General features: G+C 42.8%; 1 long non-coding RNA gene across 1 annotated transcript; it reads left to right on the top strand.

Moving 5' to 3' along the window:
- Positions 1 to 7040: 7040 nt before the first annotated feature.
- On the top strand, positions 7041 to 15787 carry LOC114006572 (uncharacterized). The gene is made up of 3 exons (XR_003548285.1): positions 7041 to 7122; positions 7268 to 7357; positions 15489 to 15787. It is a non-coding gene; the product is annotated as an uncharacterized LOC114006572 (long non-coding RNA).
- The last annotated feature ends 4490 nt before the right edge of the window (positions 15788 to 20277 follow it).

Raw genomic sequence — 20277 nt, 5'->3', positions numbered from 1 at the left:
TTGCAGAGAGGTAGAGAATTCTCTATTTCCAAATACATATAAATATGTATCATCTATGCATGCATTTGTACACACAATAGATGCATATAATTTAAAAAGCATTTTTTTCCTTTTTTTTTGGTTAACACAAGAATGAATGTAGAGGCATCTTCCAGGGCCATTCATCTCATAGGTAGCTGAGTTCACTAACCTATCACTCCTGTGTAATTCAAGTATTAGAAATTAAAATGCATGCAATGATGAGAGCGCCAAAATACTTTGGAAAACGAGGAGCAAATCACTAGCTGATTCCAAAATCACGCATAGCCATAGCAATCAAGATATCGCAGTAGCTGTGTAAGGTACAGACATACTTATCAATGGAACGGAATAAAAGCACTACATAAAACAGATCAAATAAATTCATGAATTAGTGGGAGCTGGCCAGTGGCATGGTGGTTAAGGGCGCTGGACTCCCACATGGCTGACTGTGGTTTGGGACCCGGACCTGGAACTTGCTTTCTCTCTCTCTCTGTCCCCTCTCTGGTCAAATTAAATAAATATAAATAAATAAATAAATAAATAAATAAATAAATAAATCTGTGAATTAGTTAATGACTGGAAAGTCATTAAAACCTAGTTCTAAGAATGCAAATATCAAGCAAGGTGGATTTCTGTTATTATTGTCCCAGTTGCTACTGAACATTGATTTTCTGCCACTCTCCTGGATTGCTGTTTGATATTTCGTTTTTAAAGTGCTAGAGGGTGCATGCACTTGCCAAAGAGAGAGAGAGGAAAGTAGGAAAGCATCCCCAATGGGGGGTAGTCTCACTGCAATCCCTTCTCCTCCATTCTCCCTTTGGGATGTCCATATACACACACACATGCCCCTAGCATATTTTCCAGCCTCCAGGTCTGAGACTTGAACAACACGCTTGTCCATGCAGCATCCAGCCGCTTTAAGCACCATGCCACCGACTAGGCCACCTCTGGATTTTTGTACTTTTTGGGAGATGAATTTATGTTTCTCAACCTATTGCTTTCTACTTCACCTCATTTGGGGGTCAATGTATCTGTAAGCAGATTGTTAGCATCAGGGTGGAGTTTCCAACACTGGAACATATCTGGGCAACTATCCGTCTAGACAGTGTCTTGATCTTCTTTGCCTAATTGTTGCATATGTGTCTGTTTGTGTGTGTGTGTGTGTGTGTGTGTGTGTGTGTGTGTATGTGTGTGTATATATACATATATATATATATATGTAAAATATATTGGGTCATAAGAAAAGTAATGACATATTTTTCTATGCAAAAATGTGTCATGACTTTTCTGAAAACCCAATAGATATGATGACATGAAAAGCACTAGGTGTAACCAACTTCTCTTCTTCCTCCCTCTCTCCCATGAACACTAAGCAACTGATGCCTGCCCTAATGCTATGGAAGCACTCTCGATGGCAGAGAGCATGAGAGGGACCTCCCTTTCACCAGCCAGACCTAAGGGCTTAGCCCAAAGCCATGCAGCCCAAGCTAAAATTTCTCACATGTGTCCATGTCACCTTAGCATGCTATTAAATAGAACATGGCGCTTTTTTAAAAGTATCCTCCCACATGGCTAACAGTGATTTGAATCCTGGTCCCAGTGGCTTGAAAAACACACTTGGGCACGTGGGTATGCATGCTTCAAATCCTCATAGGATGGAGAAGGGATTGTGGCATGACCATGCACCATTTGGGAGTTCTCTCTCTCTCTCTCATTGTCTTTCTCTATGGCAGTCAAGATACGTGTGTGTGTATATATATATATAGATAGATAGATAGATAGATAGATAGATATAGCCATACAGATAAGGATCACACACTCCTAGATTCATTATATACCAATTTGAGAAGTATACTTTCGGGGAAAAGATGGGCAGCAAAATTAAGCCTCCCAGTCTAACAGAGATGACGGATAAGGCAACAACAGTAGGGTGTGATCAAAGTTACAGAAGCAGTTTGCAAACTATGTCCTTGAGTCCCAACTAGTGCCAGGGTCTTCTTTTCTTTTGTGACTATTGGCACACAATCAATCAGAGAGAAAAATGGCAAAACCATAGTCCCCACTTAATATATACCAAATGTCTGTACTCTATGGCAGAAACTGAAAGATTGGAAGGTATAATAGCAGGAAGGGCAACCGAAAATACTAGGAACAGTATAAGCGAAAGTGGATAATGGGCAAGGGAGGAGATGGGGGGAACAGTTAACATAAACCAAAATGAAAATGTATCTGTTGATAACAATGTACATGGTAATATCCACGACTTGACTAATATGCACTGTATTCATGCTGAGAAACAACATTTTGCATGTTGTAAAGATGTACGGCGACTAAACATAAATTTTAAAATAGTTAAAAATTAAATTACAGCAAAACTGAGCATCCCCCAGAGAAGCTGACAATCTAAAGAAGCTCTTTGATCCGTAACGACAATACACCACATCATTTTACGAAGTCGCACGTAGGACACTTAATTTTGAACATGAAAAGACCGCTCAAGGCCCTTTCCAGATGCAGGGTGCCATCTGTCCCATCCAGAGCACGCTGCCCATGCCCTCAGACTGACGCAGACTCCGATGGAATGCGCTGTGCATTCACCCCTGCCTCACCCAGTCAGGACTGTCTCCACAGCACGACTCCCCAGCAGTGCGGTCCCCCTTCTGCACATGGAAACAGACGGCTGCACCACCTTCAACTCAGCCCGGTCGCGTTATCGCAATATCAACTGGCCGCCATTTCTCAAGATCACCACGCACGTACACAGGGCTCCCTTCTTGGCGTCATCCTCACTCCTGTAGTTTCTCATTTGAAACGAGGACCTCAGACTGAACTCCAGGGAGCTTTGGTAATAGTGGTGATAGTCCCAGGCACTCTTTGGATCCCAACTGATGCTGCTGACAGCAGCGCACACACTCTATTCATCTGTCTATCCCCATTGTCCAAGGGGCGGCATATGGCGGTGGCAGGGAATACCTGATGAGAATACCTGACGGCTGATGAGAACTGCCGTCGTTGGCAGTCCTCTGGTACACTCAGATAGCTGTACCCTAGTGCAACGTGGCACACAAAATGCCACCACGGTCAGAAAAACGCCACGCGCCTGTGCTGTCCTTAACTAAACCCTCCTGACTCACAGAGGATGTGCTATGCTGAATCCTTACTGCTAACCTGAAGACCATCTTGTCTTCATGGCACTAGCACAGCTTGCCTTTGAAGAAACCTACATTTTAGCAACTGTGCAAAGTCTTTTCTCTGGTTTTTAAGGAATTATTTTATTTTATTTTTATTATTATTATTTTTAATTTGACACAAAGAGAGAAAAAGAAAAAAAAAAAAAAAAAAAAAACAAGCCACCAGGTCCAGGACTTGAACCGTAGTCAGCCATGTGGGAGTCCAGTACCTTAGCCACCACACCACCTGCTGGCCCCAAGTCTTCTTTCTAAAGGCAAATGAACCAACCACAACTTCTCTGTTTGTTGTCGTCAAGGCTTCCCTATTTCATAAACGTTAAAGACTAAACTGCTTAGTATGATCTCATGCATGAGTCATTTTCTACCATCTTCCCACCTTCCCTGCACAGGAGCTATTTATTAATCCTTCCAACACACTGTGCTCTCGGGCCCCCTGAAATGCCATGTCTCCTCCTTCTATAAGGAAATCATCTGTTTGGCCTCCAAGGCCTATCACAGGGGTTGCCCTCTCTTTCAGCACAAGGAGTCACTCTCCCTTTGGTCCCAAGGCCTTTTGCACGTGCTCTATTGCATTCCAGCCTCTGTTAGTTCATCACCCTCTGTCTCTATATGTGACCCTCAGGCGGCTCTGACTTCTTTGAGAAGAGGACCACATCTTTATCATCTTTGCCCTGGTCATTAGCAGAGTTTTTCAAAGAGAGTTGACCTGGAGGTCTACTATCCTCATTTTGTGAGCTTTGGCTTTATTTAGATCTGGGGAAAATATGGCCAGTTAGGACTTCCTTCAGATTTAAAATCAAACACAACCTCAAATGCACACAGGGGTGAGTTTGGTAGCAGCAATAAAATGAGTAATGTCCACCCACAGGTGATACTGATAGACTGATGTACTCACGGTTGGCTGTCCAGGAGAGACAGTTCATGGCCAGGCAGGGCAGTGAGGTCAGCATTGTCAGCTCCTTTCATTCCCATCCACCACCACCACCACCAGTGCCCTACAAAGAAAAATACAGATTTTTCTTTAAATTTTTCTGATTTTTAAGTAAGAGAAACTAATTTTTTTCCTTAGATTTTTTTTTTTTTAGAGGTTTTTGCTATAGGGTGCATACGCTCGCCAGAAAGAGAGGGACAGAGAGACAGAAAGCAAGAAATCACCCCCTACAGGGGATGGCCATGCTGCAATCCCTTCTCCTCCATTCTCCTCTCAGGATCTTGCCCATGCATGCACATGTGCCTGGCCTGAGTTTAAGCCACCAGGTCCAGGACTCGAACTGCAGTCAACTACATAGGAGTCCAGTGACATAGCCATTACACTAACTGCTGGTCCCAACAGAAACTAATTTCAACATCTCTTTGAGTCAGATATAGCCAGGCGGTGGCAAATTTGAACCATGGACTTACCTAACCTCCTCTAATCATGTTCTGGGGTAAGACAGTAAAGACTAATTCTCGTCCAACCACATGCCTCTAAAAGTTCAGAGGACAATGTGGAGCTGATTAATTATGAGTGTTAATAGCCTGACACTTTTTAAAGTGTTGAGGAAGAAGACACTATGTCATCAAGAAGGTGGCTTCAGACACAAGCATAAATGTTGACTCTCCTCTCCCTGATGTACCCTCAAATTGTCACCTCCACATATTGAAACATAAACGTAGTTAGAATTTATAATACTGAATACAGTGGAATGAGGTCAAGCCCAAAGTCTAACATTTCATATGTTTGAGTTTCATATCTGACATCCCTATTCCCTTGGGGCACAACTTTTTAATTATTATTTGTAGATCCTCTTTTGCTTAACCACCTGAGAAGTGCAATTATCACCCTGAAATGCAATGTCTGTGGTATCATTTTCTTTCTGAAATAGAAGTCTTCTATCGAAGTAGCGACCTAGGCATACAATTTACTTGCTATTGAATCCCTGACATCCAGTCAGAAATATGTGTCTCCAGAATGTGAAAACTAGGTCATAATTAACAGCAAAACTTGGTTCATCTTAAAAAGAAAAAAAAAAAAGGACCCAAACTTTTGCTCTCTCGTAAGATTACTTCTTCCCACTTGTACTCATAGTTAGTCACATTGTAGACACCAATTGTTGCCCTTCCTACCATCTTGATCCTGATCATGAGACACCAGAATATATAAGGGTTTTTAAAAAATTATTTTAAACTTTAGTCAATGTGGGGCATGTTTATACTACACCCCACATTTTGCTGACTGAATATTCTTGGCCACACTGGTACACTACAGCCCTGGAATAAATGACACTCCAGCTAATATCATGGGTTTGTTTGGGGGATTTTTGTGCACTTTTAGCATTATTTTATTTTATTTTTTCTACCTTGACCAGAGAGGGAGGAAAGTGAGAGAGCAAACCGTCAGGTCCGGGACTCAAACCGTGAACCTTTTATTGACCCTCTCATAGTTCCTACTAGACATTACTCTTATAAGAGTAAAGCTGAAATTATCAGCATACCCAGTTGCAACTTAGCATCATCTGGTCTTCACCTATGGAGTGAAAAGGGTCTTACAATTCAGCCAGTGATTCCAACCACCTAACTAGTAACAGAATCCCCCACATGCTAAGTCAACAAAGGATCATCCATTCTGAAGTTCTGCATGTGCTATAATGGGGAGCCCTTAGAACTATCTTGCCTATACTGAATCTATCCCTTTTAAGCTTGTACACATTGGTCTAAATCTGAGCTATGATGAGGGCATTGAAAACAAAATTTCTCATTGATATGGCATCTCTATAGCCTTCCTTCAAACAGCTAGAGACAGCTATAATGCTCTTCAATATCCTTTCAGTTCCTGGTTAAATAATTCCAATTCCTTCATTTGCTCTGCATATGATGTGACTTCTTGATCTGTGCTTGGCAGAATGAAATTCTTCCCTGGAAAAGAGTTCATACCTTCAGATCAAATACTAGCTAGCTTAAGCCATGTGAAAGCCATTGATAACCTGGTAAAGCAGAAAAAAATGATTTCAGATTTGGATTTTTTTTTCTGATTTCGCTTCTACTTCTTAACATAATTTCTCACATTTTGCATTTTTGCTATTGAGCCATACTAGGTATAAACATTAAAAATATTTACAATTTTTTTTATTCACTTAGTCCCTATTTCTGTAATATCTACTCTGTGTGGGCTATTATAGTACATGAAAATGGAGACCAGATCTAAACATCCCTGAGCAGACTTAGCCAGTCAAATCTCGTAAGTGACCTTAACCTTGCATGATTTGTAAACAAGCAAAATGTAACTTGGGCTATTTCTTGGAAATGCCTATATTAAAGAAAAGTAAGACTTGAGGTTACCAATCATAAACTACCAACCAACTTATATAATTAGTAACTTCCAATAAGGCAACAATATAACTGTATTTGCCCTATAAAAGCTTTCTTAGTGTTTCTGGGCAGAGATCCCCAACCCACTTCTGGTTGGAGCTGCCTGATTGATGATTCACTGTTTGCTCAAACAAATTTTTCAAATCTGTGACTCAGTTTACCTTCTAATGGGGTCACTGTGGTAGATTGGCACTTGACTTACAGCTAATGGTACAATGTAGTCCTTGACCTTTTAAGATCCGTCATTCTAGTGAAGACATCAACCTAGAACAATTTGCAGGCAGTTCTGACTTCCATGTGCTGGAAATAGTGACTGGTGAGGGAAGTTGTTTCTCAAAGAAGGTGTTACCCCCTGTTGGTCTAGTTTGCCCATGAAGGTGTGCAGTTCTGGCTTCCATGTGCTGGAAATAGTGAAAGACTGGTGAGGGAAGTTGTTTCTCAAAGAAGGTGTTACCCCCCTGTTGGTCTAGTTTGCCCATGAAGGTGTTGGTGTCATAGTGAGGAACCCTGGACGTGTGGACATGAAAAGAGTAGGAGGCCACTTCACCAGTCTCCCTCACAGGTGAGCACTCTGACTAACCTCTTCTCACCCACTATTGTCCACCACCAATGTCACTGCCAGTAGAGGAAGGCCTCTACTCCTCATCTGGCAGTTTTTCCCAGTATGTGACTTTTTCATCTCATGTATCTCTTCACGTGTTTTGCAGGATTGCATGCCACATACCTTCCCAGGGCCGAGAGGAAGAACTATCCCTTGAAACCCATCTCAATAGGGAGAGTACATTTCTCCAAATCAGGTAAGGGCCTGTGTTGGTTTCTCTTTGGTGGTTCATCATATATACAAGAAGTTCAGGATCTCTCTTACCCCTTCCTTCCCAGATTCTGGACAAAGTAAGATGTACAGAGATGAGAGAGTTCTATGTCTTTTAATATTCCTTTTCAAATGTGGGGCTTTTCATTGGAGAATGGGACTGAGGTTAGTGGATACTGTGGAATTTCTCACCCCTATGGCAAATTGGAATCTGACTGCAGCCTAGCTTCTTCTTCATACTGAACCTCAAGGCAAAGGGGAAAGAATAACACCCTTGCAGGACTTCCTGGTTGTCTCACTACAATACAGGCAGAAAGTAGACTATTCCCTTTCTCTGGAGTCAACGTGTGAGACAGGAAGAAGGGAATTGACAAAGCATATACAGGCTAAGGTCAGAGACCCTCATTAGGGGTGCCAGGCCACCAAGGATGTAGGACCCCTTCCTCAGCACTTCAGTGTCCCTTGCACATAGCTCTCTATGGCCTTAGTCATTTTGTAGAGTAAGAGTTCATTTCATATCTGACTCCCCTGATAGACCACAGGGCTCTCGGCTGGAGTGGCTGTGTCACATTCATCCTTATCTAGCCAGAGCATGGCACTGTGTAGACAGTCATGGGATGTTTGTTGAAACATGTCTTAGTGCGCATTTCTCTCTAATGACCAAGATCCTTCATTGCTCCATGCTGTCATTTCCCACAGCCATTGTGGGAATTCAGCATAAATACTTTGCTTGTGGAGAAAGCAGCTCTGAAAATAAGGATTTGCTTCATGCCCTTTTTATCATGCCATTTCCGTGGCTATAATTACCTTGTGATTCTTGAAAATCATATCAGATTAACAAGTATAATAGCCTGCAACATGCAATAATTTTCAACCCATCATCTACATAGGATTTTTTGTTATTTTCTTGTCAAAGCATATAATATTTTTTCTGTACATTTTTTCATCTTTGAAAGTGCCTGATGGAGTCCATTAATGAGTTATATTCTGATTTACATTTTTAACAAACTTTTTTTAAAAAATCAATCATGCAAGGTAGCCTTCTAGTAGCTTCCCTTATGAATATATAATGCATTTAATATGGCACATTAAATTTAAAAAGGATGAAGATGTTTGCTGCATCTACTGACAAATCCTATTGATACAATTGGTTCAATGAAGATGTCAGAATTTACCAAGAAAAAAAAAATGACCTCTACATTTATCATTGCTAAAGGTTCCTGCTAATTAGCATCTGGAGATATGATGTTTTAGATGCTTTCTTAAAAGCTATCAGCTCTCCAACTCTGCATAGTGACATGGTATCTATCAAAGTCTCATGGTGCCTGCAATTCTGACAAAAGACACTCCAAAGAACTGGCACGTACCACCATATTTGCATTTTTGCATTTCATTAGGAACATAATTGCATACCAACACAGCAATTCTTCTTGACTATCTCAAAAAACATTATCAGCAACGTCTGAAATAAATGCTTAAATGTCAACTATTGACAAGCAAGAAAAGCTGACCTTTGAAGTTTCTCATTCTTCTGAGATGTGCCCTGCTATGACTCATTTCTTAACTTTCCGCCTATGTTTGGTAACAAAAAAGGGACACAGTGGCTCTAAGAATTGTGATTGTATGTGGCACACAGAAGGGAATCAAGAATTGCAAAACTGCAACCAATTTATCACTTCCATTTAGAGTCTTTTGGCATTGACTCAATATCTGGCATGACCATTTCTTTTTTATTATTCTCTTTTTAAAGAATTATCTAATTTACTCATCATCATCATCATCAATATTTAAATTGGCCAGAGAGATACAGAGAGAGAGAGAGAAAGAGAGAGAGAAGGGAAGAGAAAAAGCAAGCCACCAGGTCCAGGACTTGAACCACAGTCAGCCATGTCAGAGTCCAGTGCTCTAACCATCATGCCACCTGCCAGCCCCTAGTATGACAATTGTTAAAACCACCAAAATTTTAAAAAAGAGTTGGGCATCCAACCTGTTTACAATGGAATTTCTGCATAATAACATGCTAACTTCACATTAACAACTGAAATGAGTTTACCCATGATTAGTGCAAAGATTACATGCTAACTTCATCTTAACAACTGAAATGAGTTTACCCATGATTAGTGTTATGACAAAGAACCACACAACCTTTCTCCTACAAGCATTCAACCCATTTTACACATTGTCACAAGTAGAGTCTAAGTGTTCGACAAGCACCAACAGCTCATCTAAAACTACATAGAACCATTCACACCCTCTTCCCTGAGATCTCATCTACATGCTAACTTCATCTTAACAACTGAAATGAGTTTACCCATGATTAGTGTTATGACAAAGAACCACACAACCTTTCTCCTACAAGCATTCAACCCATTTTACACATTGTCACAAGTAGAGTCTAAGTGTTCGACAAGCACCAACAGCTCATCTAAAACTACATAGAACCATTCACACCCTCTTCCCTGAGATCTCATCTCACCAGAATGGCTTGAGTGGCATGGATAGCTCATATTCTACTCTATGCCTTCATCCTGTCATTATCGTATGTTTGGAGCTGCCTCAATTTGCACAGCAATTTGGTACACATTTTTCCAAATGCACTAATCAATTTTAACTCACGTTGAAATGCCACAGAAATGGCTGCCAATGTCCAAAAAAACGCTAATCAATTTTGAAAAATCTACATCATGGCTCGCATCCCAGACTTTCCACCCAATCCACATCAAATAGAAATGATAGAAAATTATGTTAACATGTTCAGCCGCTTGTTTGCTTGTTTTAGCTGAGGCGTTGGTCATGCTTCGATGGCAAACTAACCGCCTGTTTGGAAGCGCATCCAGTTTGCACTACTTTGGGTGGCTGTGTGGTAACAATGTGAAGTGGCTGTCACACTTCACTTTCAAAGACTGGGATTTCCATATGAATCCTTTCCCCTATTTTGCTTTTGAAGAACATAAGGGATTTTTTTTTCCTTAAACGGAGGGGGGTTGGAATATGCATTTTTAATGCTTCCAATTCTCTAAAGAACATCCCCTAGTGGAAAAACTGCTTCTTTGATAGGCGTAGCACATAAATTTCTATTTCAGACTCATTGAAGAAATCTAGATACTATAGAAAAAAAGAGGAAAGTTTAGTGCACAAACCTCATGTAAGCAAGCTCTCCCTGCAAAAATAGGCAAAAAAGAAAAATTGTTCTCAGAATTTTGTTTTGGAAGGGACCTTGAAAACCAGCCAGTCTAACCATCCCCAATCATGAGGTTGCCCTTCAGGGACCTCCCAGAGAAACAGTCCTTCCACTGAATAGACTTCTAATACTCTTCAAAAAAGAGACTTCACTAAGAGGCAGACCCACTGATTTTGAAATTAATTCTAAATCTGGGCTCACAACTTTCTCTTTGGACCCTCTCCCAATTGTTGCTAGGCTATTCTAAAGGGACACAAAACAAATGTGTGTCCCTTTTTCTGACAGCAAACACTCACCACTTACCCTTCTAGGCCGCAGGGAATCCACCATGTCATTTAGTCCTTCATTTCTCATGAGATGTAGCTCCCGTGTGCCCCCTTACCCTCTCAGTCAACTTTCCCAGGTCCCTCCCTACTTGGTCAATAGTCCTTTTAAAAAGCCTAGAGTTGCCCCCAGGACCAGACTCGATACTCCCAGTGGGACCATTGCTTCTGGGATCTGAGTGTCACAGCTCTGTGCAAACAACTTCAGAGCGCTTTGGTACACTGAGCAGCAGGAACTCCCTGACTGGCACTTGTGAGGTTCACAAGAAGCCTTTTGGGATGTTCACAGCCAGTCTTACTGCCTCAACTAAAGTCAGTTTGATTCCTTTTTTTTTAGTTTTTGTTTTTGCCATGGGGTGCGTGCAAGTGCCAGAGAGTGACAGAGGGAAAGTGAGAAATCATCCCTCAAGGGGGATGGTCATGCCATAATCCCTTCTTCATTCTCATATCTAGATTTGGGGGCTGCACATACCCATGCACCCGGCATGATTTTCAGGTCACTGGATCGAGGATTGAACTGTGGTCAGCCATGCTGGAATACAGTGCCTTAATAACCAAGCCATCAGCTGGTTCTTGCTTACTATTTTTATGTCATATTTTCTTAGTTTTATGATTCTAATGAGTTCTTAAGAGGTCTTGGAGGGTGAAGAGAGAGAGAAGGGAAGTGAAAAAGCAAGCCACCAGGTCCAGGTCCATCCTTGTTCTTGGCATTGGGTCTAACAAAGGGCCGGCGTATCTCTGAGCATCACCACAGTATCAACAACCACCTCTCATTATTAAGTAGTCACTCAACAGCTAAGCTCTATGGCTGTTTATATGGCCAATCTCAGTCTTCACCTGGAGCCTACAGAGTAGACAATCATCAGCCCCTTCGCACAGATGAGGAAAATGAGACCCCTGATGTTCAATAACTCGCCTAAAATCACAGAGCTAATACGCGGGTGAGTCTAAGTCAAGTGTTCTCTTTAACCAGTGCAACACAGGGCCTCTCCATCAGAAACTCAGAACCCACACGTGGCCTTGAGATAAGCATCCCTCATTTGTTGGGTGTATTTTTTTTTTAACTGAGCTGTAAGAAGTATCTTCCTCGTGGGGTGATGGCAGCATGAAGACCTCTGAAGGTCTACAGAGTCCACACAGTACTCAATTCTGTAATGACAGGAGAGTGAGCTGAGAAGGGGCCCTCTGCAATACATGGGAGACTACACTTACCCCCATGTGCCTGGTCCTTTGCATAGTCCAGTGCTGGCAGTCTTAACCGAGACGGTATCATTGCAGCTCAAACTTGCCCAGAGAAACATCAAAGAACACCACCTCTCGGATTCCCAGGGTTTCTACTTCGCTTTGCAGCCCCCAACCCAGACAGTGATAGGAATGTCCAGGAACACAGAGGCCTGTGGGATTTCAGAATGCTGGTATCCAATGACAGCCTTGGGGCTGGCCTGTAGCACAGCAGTGGGGCGCTATGCAGACAAAGCTGGATCTCATATGGCGAGATGGGGTTCAAATCCTATCCTAACTGGTTTCATACCAGGTGTGTTCCATGTGTGCCTAGGATCTTGACAGGATAGAAAACCAGAAGGAAGAGGGTTGCGATGTGACCAAGCCCTGCTCTCTCTCAATCTCTTTCTCACACACATCCTCTAGCATAAAAAACAAGAACAAAAACAAAAACCAGATTTTTATGTGTTTCATGTCTACAATTCTATTACATGTTTGTACTATCTGAGGGAGAAAAAAATGACCAGCAAGCAAAAAAAAAAAAAAAAAAAAAGCAGAAATCAAAAGGAACACTGGATTTAATTCCATCTAATTTATGCTGCTGTCAGTGGGAAGCAAAGTTCATCTCTTAGACATTAATTAAACCAGAAATGCAGGAAAATGCCAGTCCTCCGGCTGCAAGGGCCCTTTCCAGGAGGAAGCTGGGAAAGCACGTCTGGTATTTCTTTGCTGCCACAAGGCTCAAAACAGAGGGAGGCAAACTTTGTGAGTCCTCAGATGCTGCTCTGCTGCCCGATCAAGGGCCTTTACTGAGGAGTAGATCCTGGACCTTGGCCCAGCATCTGTGTCCCCAGGAGTTTCCCATCAACGGGGAAGAGAAAGAGCGCTGCACCATCAAGGGCACCGGAAGTGGGACTCATAGTATATTGAAGTTCCCAAGTGCTCTCACCAGAGCTGTCTCTCAACCCTGCACATACTCACTGCATAAATAAAAACAGTGTGCTCCTCTGTTTTTAAAGAATTATGAATTGAGGAGCTTTAAAGAAAAGAGGGAGGAGAAATGCCAGCTTGGATTTAGTAAGAGAATTTCATTTCCCCAACTAGGTAAGGCAACCAACTTTCCCAAAGTCTAGTTAGGCCTTGGCATCTATAGAAAAGCATGCTTATAGGGGAGTATGAACAGTCCTGAGGGAAGGACACCTACTTTAAATAGCTCTGGAAGAGCACTAAGTTCTGAGACCAAATTCTGTCTTGACATGGGACACAGAACCATGCTTAAGGTCATCAGTGAGATGGACAAGCTTTGAGTCCCTAATGGACTTTGTTCACAGAAGACATAAAATGGGACCAGCAGATGGCATAATGGTTATGCCAGCAGACTCTCAGATGGCCAACCGTGGTTCGAGTCCGGAGGCTTAAAACTCACACTGGGCTTGTGTAACTCTCAGATGGCCAACTGTGGTTCGAGTCCGGAGACTTGAAACTCACACTGGGCTTGTGTGTGTCCATGCCAAAAATCCAAGAAGAGAATGGAGAAGGGATTGTGGCATGGCCATCTCCCCTGGCGGGGGATTTCTCACTTTCTGTTTCTCTGTCTCTCCAGTAAGTATGTGTGCCCTATAGCAAAAATCTCTCTTTGAAAAAAAAAAGATGTAAAATGTATTTCACTGGGACAGCCTCTGGCAGGGGGTTTGAGGCACTGGATCCCACATGGGTGACAGTACAATTCTAGTCCCAGACTCAGTAGCTTGAAAATCACATTGGGCACGTGTGCATGTGTCCCCAAAAATCCCAAAAGGAAAACAAGAGAAATAGAGGAGAAGGCATTGTAGTGTACCCATTTTCCCCACCCTGGGGGGAGTGACAGTTATTTTTCACTGTCACTCTCTCCCTTTCTTTCTCTCTCCTATCTCTCTCCAGCGAGCACTCTTTAGCAAAATTTAACGACAACAGAAACTGGGTCAGTCTGTGGTGTGGTAGTTAAGGCTGCTGAATCCCACATGGTGGCCCACACAGTTTGAGTCTTAGACCCAGCAGCTTGGAAACCATGTTGGGCACATGTGCATGCATACCCAGAATGGGACCAGCAGTTAGCGTAATGGCTATGTTGCTGGACTCTCATGTAGTTGACCTCGGTTCAAGTCCCCGACCAGGGGGCTTAAACTAATGCCAGGTACGTGTGCGTGCATGCCCAAGATCCCAAGAGGAGACTGGAGGAGAAGGGATTGTGGCATGGCCATCTCCCCACACAACACACCCAGAGGGTGATATCTCCCTCTCTCTCTCTCCCTCTTTCCCCCTCTCCTGTCTCCCTTTTTCCTGTGAGCATATGCACCCTACAGCAAACAAGCAAAAACTGAAGGAGCCGATTGCATCCTCTCCTCTCCATGTCTATTATCTGGGTTTGAGTGTTTAAAACTGCAGCAGATGTGATAAAATTTAATTAAACTAAATACCGATGACTCTAGATTAAGACCATGTTTCTTAGAATCAGGCTGGGGATCCAGCTGATGTTTAAATGCATGCAGTAATTATGGTCGTTACGGATCGGCTGCCTATGACATGGCAGGCACCATCCAAGGTAACATGTACATGTTGTTTTGTTTTGTTTTGTTTTTTAGAGAGAGATATTTTTGCCTTAGGGTGCATGTGCTCACAGAGAGACAGAGATAGACAGAAAGTGAGAAATTCCCCCCCCCCCAGGGGGGATGGCCATGCTGCAATCCCTTCTCCTCCATTCTCCTCTCAGGCTTTTGAGCATGCATGCACACGCGCCTGCTGTGAGTTCAAGCCATCAAGTCTGAGACTTGAACTGCAGTCGACTACATGGGAGTCAGTGACATTTACGCCATCTGTTGGTCCCAACAGGTACATGTTCTAAAGATGTACTTATTTATTTCTTCAGCAAGAGAGAGGGAAAGAAAAAGAGGCTGTGAGATAGTAATCCACCATAGAATCTTCACACCATGATCCACCCCCAGTCTTAGCCAGCCCAGATCAAGGGCACCTAGATGTACCTGCCATATTCAGGGAGGTCCCAAGGCGTAAACCTGGGACCCTTTCCACGTGAATCCAGTTGCAGTACCGCTAAGACACCACCTGCTGCTGGTACTGGGTACATTTTCTTAAATCACGTATGACATGCAAGATACCATGTAGCCCATTGTGATTTCCATGGGAAGCATGACCAGCACCCATGTCATAGAGTTCAAATAAGACTTGACATTATCTCAGGTCATCTGCACTGCCTGCCTGTGACAGGCTATTAAGACAGCTCCATTTCACAGATGAGAAAGGACAAGGGTCACAAAACCCACTGTTTACATAAGACCTCAACTTGTGCGCAGTCAAGGTGGAATTCAAATGCATATTTTCCCCTCTTTCCCCTACAGGTCCTCGCCTCTTAAGGGCTTTCTCACTCACGGTCAAGACCATCATCCAATTGGTCATGGGTGTGACCAAATGGAGCCTGGATGAATGAAAGGCTACCTCTGGCTTCTAATCTCCCACATAGTTCATAGTTTCATTAAAGGAATATTGATGCGTAGTGACAAGGGGGGGTAGGGGATGCTGAAGCCTATACTTTCTGGAAGAAACCCTGTCAGTAAAAGAATACAGTTACAAGATGAGTGGCACCACAGAAGTAATTAAAGCCATTTGTCAGCTCGACGGCCAAATGTTTATATTCTGAGACCTACCCTCTATTAAGCATTCGTCTAGGTGCTAAGGGTGAGTTGTAATCAAAAGAGGCAAACATCTCGGCTCTCAGGGTTTATATTTTACTGAGGAGACATAGGCAGCAAGAAAATGAGGAAAACATACCAAGGGACTTCAAAAAGTTCATGAAGAAATGGGATTAAAATAGAAGTGTATTTTTCATGGGGGAAAAATGGAAATCCATGCACAATTTTTTCATAATATGCATGTTCATTGCAGTTTTTGTTTGTTTTTGAGACTTTTTGCTATAAGACACTTACACTCACCAGAGACAGAGAGACAGAAAGTGAGAAATCACCCGCCAGGGGAGATGGCCATGCCACAATCCCTTTTCTCCAGTCTCCTCTTGGGATTCTGGGCATGCATAAACAAGCGCCTGGTGAATTTTAAGCCTCCAAGTGACGGACTCAAACCATGGTCGACTACATGGGAGTCCAGCAATGTAACCATTATGTCATCTGCTGGTGCCTCCATGAACTTTTTGAAACACCCTCCCCTCCTTTTTTGAGAAGTTTTTGCTATAGGGCATGTGCACTCACCAGAAAGACAGAGAGAGACAGGGAGATAGAGAGAAAACACCCCCTGAGGGGATGGCCACACCACAATCCCTTCTCCTCCACTCTCCTCTTGGGATCTTGGGCACACACGCACACGCACCTGGCATGGGTTTAAGCCATCGGGTCGGGGATTCAAACCGTGGTCGACTACATGTCGGGTTGGGGATTCAAACCGTGGTCGACTACATGGGAGTCCAGTGACATTTCCATTACACCAACTGCTGGTCCTGAAGACACCCTTCTATGCTGTTACAAGGCAATAAGTTATGTGGGAATAAAATAAACAGAGAATGGTGATCAATGTAGTAGAACGGACCTGAAGGCTAGAGAACCAGAGCCAAGGGCCAAGAAGGAAATGTTTTTAAAAAAACCTGAAAGAGAGGGACCAGCAAATGGTGTAGTGGTTACATCACTGGACTCCCACGTACTCAATCGCAGTTCAAGTCCTAGACCAGGCATCTTAAAGCTCACACCAGACACGTGTGCATGCATGCCCAAAAATCCCAAAAGGAGAATAGAGGAGAAGGGATCATGGCACGGCCATAGCCCCTGGGGGGTGATTTCTCACTTTCTGTCTCTCTGTCTCTCCAGCAAGTGCATGTGCCCTAGAGCAAAAAGTTCTCAAAAAGAAAAGACCTGAAAGATATGTGGGACCGCTCTCTATCTCCATGCAGGGAAAGGAGATTGAAGGCAGAAGGAATGGCCAGTCCACAGTCCTGGAGGCACAACTGGAGAACTCTGAAGAGATGAGGTGACTGAAACAGAGTGAGCCAGGGGAAGATGGGTAGGAGATGAGGTGGTTAGGACATGGGAGTGGGCCAGATAAAGCATTCCTTGAATGAATAAATAAAAATAAATAATTATTTAAAAGAAAAAAGTGTAATGTGTGTCATAGCTTCAGGGAGACTAACCTTACTAAAATGAGTGCCTTTACTACAGGGAGAGGGTCTTCACTGAAATGTTTGACCAGAAAAGCTGGACAATTTGTGCTTCACTGCATCACCCAGAGACTAGACAAGCTTTGCTATTAACACCTTACAAGTTTCTCATTTGACAAGAAAAGCTGGACAATTTGTGCTTCACTGTATCACCCAGAGACTAGAAAAGCTTTGCTATTAACACCTTACAAGTTTCTCTCCTATGTTACTAAACTCAGTGGTGGTCTTTTTAAAAAAAATACTGATATTTTAAAATGAATTCAATATCACTGATGTCTAGCATGAGTAAAATCAAGAGGAAAAAATATACATTAGATATGATGCTTGGATTCATCCCAGGTGGTATATTGTTGCATTTTCTCCTGAAAAGCATAAAATAGGATGATAGTGCATTGCATTTCCACACTAATACCTGTATTTTCAAAAGGGAATCTAGTGCCTGCATGGTTATGATTTCCTTTTGCTCTGATAATATTGAGATGGCAAAATCAGGGACCAGCAGTTGGCGTAATGGCTATGTCACCGGACTCCCATGTAGTCGACTGCAGTTCGAGTCCCGGACCCGGATGAAAAGTTAACTACCATATGATCCAGCAATACCACATTTCCCTCGTGGTGATGATTTGATCAGTGACAGACTGCATACAGGACAGTGCTCCCGTAAGACTGTAATAGGCTCATGGCAAAATCAGGGACCAGCAGTTGGCATAATGGCTATGTCACCGGACTCCCATGTAGTCGACTGCAGTTCGAGTCCCGGACCCGGATGAAAAGTTAACTACCATATGATCCAGCAATACCACATTTCCCTCGTGGTGATGATTTGATCAGTGACAGACTGCATACAGGACAGTGCTCCCGTAAGACTGTAATAGGCTCTCCCATATAGCCTAGGTGTGTGGCAGGCTACCCCATCTAGGTCTGTGCTCGTCCTGTAACGTTGGCACCACAAGGCGGCCACCTAACACTGCATTTCTCAGCACATGTCCCTGTCATTAACTAACAAATGACTGTGTGTAACAAAATAAGAAAACCAGTACGTCAAACAGGTATCTGTACTTCCATGTTCATTTCAAGACTATTGCTATAGCCAAGATACAAAATCAACCTAAGTGTTCATCAACAGATGAATGGATAAAGAAAACATGACATAGGGGCCAGGAGGTGGTGTAGTGGTTAAGGTGTTGGACTCCCACATGGCCAACTGTGGTTCAAATCCTAGGACTCAGTGGCTGGAAAATCATGCCAGGCATGTATGTATGCATGCCCAAAATCCTGAGAAGAGAATGGAGAAGGGATTGTAGTATGGTCATCCCCCATGGGAGGGGGGGGTGATTTCTCATTTTCCCGCTCTCTGTCTCTGTCTCTCTCTCTCTCTCTCCAGTGAGCGCACACCATATGGCAAAAACCTAAAAAGAAAACAAAACATGACATATACAATGGAATATGGAACACTATTTACCCACTAAACAGAATTCTGTCATCCGAGGCAACATGAGCCTAGAGGACATTATGTTAAGTGAAGCACAGAAAGATAAATACCACATATTCTCATTCATATGTGGGAGCTGATCTTATGGAAGTAGAGAGTAGGGTAACGGTTACTACAGGCTGGAAGGGTAGAGGAAGGTGGGTTAGGGAGAGGTTGGTCAGTGGATACAAAATTAATTAGAGGAACAAGTTCCAATGTTCTGTGGCATAGCAGAGTGACTATACTTAATTAATTCTTCACCATGTATTTAAAAACACCCAAGAGGGGATTTTGAACATTCCCAACTCAAAGTAATGATAAACGTTAAAAGTGGTGGATATTCTAGTTACTCTGATTTGATCATCACGTGTTGTATACATGTACCCAAAACATCCCCCTGTACCCATAAGTATGTATAATTATTACGCATCCATAAAAAAAAATGAAAAGAAGGGCTGGCAGGTGGTGTGGCAGTTAAGGGCACTGGACTCCCATATGGCTGACCATGGTTGGAGTCCCAGACCTGGTGGCTTGCTTTCTCACTTTCCCTCCCTCTCTCTCTCTATATATATATTTTTTCCCCCCTCTCTTTCACTCTATCCCTCCCTGGTCAAATTAAAATAAATAAATAAATAAAGTTAAATAATTCTTACCAAAAAAAAAGTTTTAAAAGATGAAAAGGAAAAATGAGAAGAGTGACATTTTATTTAGGTGAATTTTGACTAATACTTTTTCACAGGCTCAGAGGATGCTGGCTGTGCAAGGCAACTTCCTGGGTGATTTCCCCTGCATTGGGATGGACGGGAAGCCTCTAGCTGCCAAAGGAACAGGTGCAGAAGCAGCCCTAAGAGTAGTCGTGGCGGTGCGAGCCACATGGCATGCCAGCCACCCGGGTTGAGAGTCCAAGCGTGTTTACGCATCTTGATCTCGGCTTCTGTGTGAGATACCACGTTAACAGTCCTGTTGCCCACCCTGCCCTGGCTTGAGATTTAAATAAAAACAAATTACAAGTCTTAACAGTGATAGATGGACTGCTTTTACATTTGTGTAGAGTATTTTTGCTCTAAGATTAAAGGCTTACGCATTTATCTGCATAAACTAACCCCTGGAGTAGGGTACTGCTGACATTTTCCAAGAAAAATGAATATCCTAACTTATTCCAAAGAGAAGACTTGGTATTTGTATGGCCAGAGTGACCTTTGCAAGCGCCCTTTCAGATTAGGTGCACTACATGGAAAATTGTGCTCTTACAGTACTCCATAAATCATACCTACCAATTTTCTTTAAAGGGGTATGTAAATATCAGTGTACCAGGTGGGTAAACAACACTAACCTCGTACAAATGGCTTGAAAATTGAAGAAAAGCACCTTATTTTGCTGCTGAAATTGCTTTTGAAGCCCAACATCAGGACTTGGGTTGTAGAATGCATGAAATGATTTGTGCACGGGGAATAGAAAATGGGCTGATGATAACCACCCTCGACACGGTTCCTGTATT

Source organism: Tupaia chinensis, unplaced genomic scaffold (assembly GCF_000334495.1).
Source record: "Tupaia chinensis unplaced genomic scaffold, TupChi_1.0 Scaffold000078_1, whole genome shotgun sequence".
Lineage (NCBI taxonomy): Eukaryota > Metazoa > Chordata > Mammalia > Scandentia > Tupaiidae > Tupaia > Tupaia belangeri.
The sequence above is the reverse complement of the archived record's forward strand: the minus strand, read 5'-3'. Positions and strand labels throughout refer to the sequence as shown.